Below are 3,408 nucleotides of genomic sequence, written 5' to 3'. Positions count from 1 at the left end.
AATTTACATCCCGCCCATCAGCATAACAAGGCTCCCTGTTCTCCAGGGCCTGTCTTGCCTTTCTGGTTTTTACACATTTTGTGGATGTCCCTTTTGACCGGTGGGAAATGATACTACTTTGTAGTGCAGATTTGCATTGCCCGCTTTCTTGCTTGGCCAAAAAGGGCGTATGCGTTTTCTCCTGAATATATTCAGGAGAAAACGCATACACACTTTTTGGCCAAGTGCACCATTGTCCAAGTTGTGCCCCTCTTCCTGTGCTTTACAGACGATTCCAAGGTACCTCTTAAAATCTGTTTCCTGCTATTTTGCCTCGCTTTCAAGTCCGCCTCGTTGACTTCCCTCAACAGATTTTTGGACGATAGTTGTCCTTTATCACTCTGCCAGTTTGTGCATGGCTGTGACCCTGAGCTCCATTTCTCAACTCGTTATTTTGTGAGCTGTACGCAAGCCCAAAATTTTGGATCATGTCCTATACTGGTTCCCGGTGGGTGGCTGAGACTTTGGTTAATTCTTCTTACTGCCGGGAAATTAGAGTGACATGTGCCCGTCCAAATGCCTAACAGCTACTCTCTCATGGGTTCTCCCTCGTCCCTTCCATCCTCTGCCAAATTGGGAACCTGTGCAAACCAGGAGGTTAAAGGGCCTGTCTCTCCAAGTTGGGAGATTGAGAGTAAGGCAGTTGGAAAGTCAAACTGGAGCACCAGGAGAGGGACTATTCGTTGAGTTTTAGAAACCTTTCGTATTCACAGTGTGTACATTCTCTAGGTTACCTGTACATGTTATAGCTGTAGTAACATTCCCTTCAACCTGGAGAGTTGGGACCCATGGAATGGGGGCCATGCATTATTGCTTGAAAGGGTCTGCATTTGCTCACCCAATCTCACCAATCCTCTCAGTCCCAAGTGTCCAGCCTTATGCCACATCCAGCTGTCATTGTAGATAGGGTCTTTCCAGGATTCCTCAGACACCCTGAAGGAATTGTAAAGAATTTCCCTGTTTTTTGTTTTGGGTTTGAAATTCCTTTTTATAGTGGGTTTGAGCTGATTCTCGCTGCCATGTTTATGCCAGTCTAGACACACTTGATTCCCTTATGGATATATATCAATACATAGGTTTTAAGATTCTTACTAATCAGATATATTCCTCTGTGGGAAATATGGGGTTTTGAGTCTCTTTCACTGAGGAAGGTGTAGGTCTTGTCTATTCCAAAGTTGGTTTTGGAAACGGTCTCTGTGCTTATATCAAACTCTGGTTTTATGCATCACCCCACCTCTCCTTCCCCTTTATGCAGGCATAAGAGTGTTTTCTAAATGTGAGACTCTGTTCTCTTTGCTAACTCAGTTCCCATGTAGCCATGTTTACAGGATCTTCATAAGTGATATCTTATGATAAGTTTCTTTTTCTGTGTGACTTATTTCACTTAGAATCATCGTACCTGAATCCACTCACTTTGCTGCTACTGGTCTTATGACATTGATTTCATGGCTGAGGGATATTCCATCGTACGTAAGTACCACAATGTTTTGAACCATTTTTATATTTCCTGGGATATTTAAGGTGTACCCATGTTGAGGTTCTTGTAGTCAGTGCAGCCCTAAATTTGGAGGTGGCTCTTTCTTATTGATTTTCAGTTTTCCCAAGGTATATTCACTAGACTGGAAGTGGCCTTGGCTCTGTAGCTCTGTTGTTTACTTTTTTTAGGGAACATAATGAACTCCTTCAGTGAGGCAGTTGGCAATTTACATCCCGCCCATCAGCATAACAAGGCTCCCTGTTCTCCAGGGCCTGTCTTGCCTTTCTGGTTTTTACACATTTTGTGGATTTCCCTTTTGACCGGTGGAAGTGATATTTCTTTGTAGAGCAGATTTGCATTGCCCGCTTGCTTGCTTGGCCAAAAAGGGCGTATGCGTTTTCTCCTGAATATATTCAGGAGAAAACGCGTACGCACTTTTTGGCCAAGTGCATCCTTGTCCAAGTTGTGCCCCTCTTCCTGTGCTTTAAAGGCGATTCCAAGGTACCTCTTGAAATCTGTTTCCTGCTATTTTGCCTCGCTTTCAAGTCCGCCTCGTTGACTTCCCTCAACAGATTTTTGGACGATAGTTGTCCTTTATCACTCTGCCAGTTTGTGCATTGCTGTGCCCCTGAGCTCCATTTCTCAACTCGTTTTTTGTGAGCTGAACGCAAGCCCAAAATTTTGGATCATGTCCTACACTGGTTCCCGGTGGGTGGCTGAGACTTTGGTTAATTCTTCTTCCTGCCAGGAAATTAGAGTGACATGTGCCCGTCCAAATGCGTAACAGCTACTCTCTCATGGGTTCTCCCTCGTCCCTTCCATCCTCTGCCAAATTGGGAACCTTTGCACACCAGGAGGTTAAAGGGCCTGTCTCTCCAAGTTGGGAGATTGATAGTAAGGCAGTTGGAAAGTCAAACTGGAGCACCAGGAGAGGGACTATTCGTTGAGTTTTAGAAACCTTTCGTATTCACCGTGTGTACATTCTCTAGGTTTCCTGTACATGTTATAGCTGTAGTAATATTCCCTTCAACCTGGAGAGTTGGGACCCATGGAATGGGGGCCATGCATTATTGCTTGAAAGGGTCTGCATTTGCTCACCCAATCTCACCAATCCTCTCAGTCCCAAGTGTCCAGCCTTATGCCACATCCAGCTGTCATTGTAGATAGGGTCTTTCCAGGATTCCTCAGACACCCTGAAGGAATTGTAAAGAATTTCCCTGTTTTTTGTTTTGGGTTTGAAATTCCTTTTTATAGTGGGTTTGAGCTGATTCTCGCTGCCATGTTTATGCCAGTCTAGACACACTTGATTCCCTTATGGATATGTATCAATACATAGGTTTTAAGATTCTTACTAATCAGATATATTCCTCTGTGGGAAATATGGGGTTTTGAGTCTCTTTCACTGAGGAAGGTGTAGGTCTTGTCTATTCCAAAGTTGGTTTTTGGAACGGTCCCTGTGCTTATATCAAACTCTGGTTTTATGCATCACCCCACCTCTCCATCCCCTTTATGCAGGCATAAGAGTGTTTACTAAATGTGAGACTCTGTTCTCTTTCCTAACTCAGTTCCCATGTAGCCATGTTTACAGGATCTTCATAAGTGATATCTTATGATAAGTTTCTTTTTCTGTGTGACTTATTTCACTTAGAATCATCGTACCTGAATCCACTCACTTTGCTGCTACTGGTCTTATGACATTGATTTCATGGCTGAGGGATATTCCATCGTACGTAAGTACCACAATGTTTTGAACCATTTTTATATTTCCTGGGATATTTAAGGTGTACCCAAGTTGAGGTTCTTGTAGTCAGTGCAGCCCTAAATTTGGAGGTGGCTCTTTCTTATTGATTTTCAGTTTTCCCAAGGTATATTCCCTAGACTGGAAGTGGCCT

This window comes from Mesoplodon densirostris, unplaced genomic scaffold, assembly GCF_025265405.1.
Source record: "Mesoplodon densirostris isolate mMesDen1 unplaced genomic scaffold, mMesDen1 primary haplotype scaffold_37, whole genome shotgun sequence".
In the NCBI taxonomy this organism is placed as follows: Eukaryota; Metazoa; Chordata; class Mammalia; order Artiodactyla; family Ziphiidae; genus Mesoplodon; species Mesoplodon densirostris.
The sequence above is the reverse complement of the archived record's forward strand: the minus strand, read 5'-3'. Positions refer to the sequence as shown.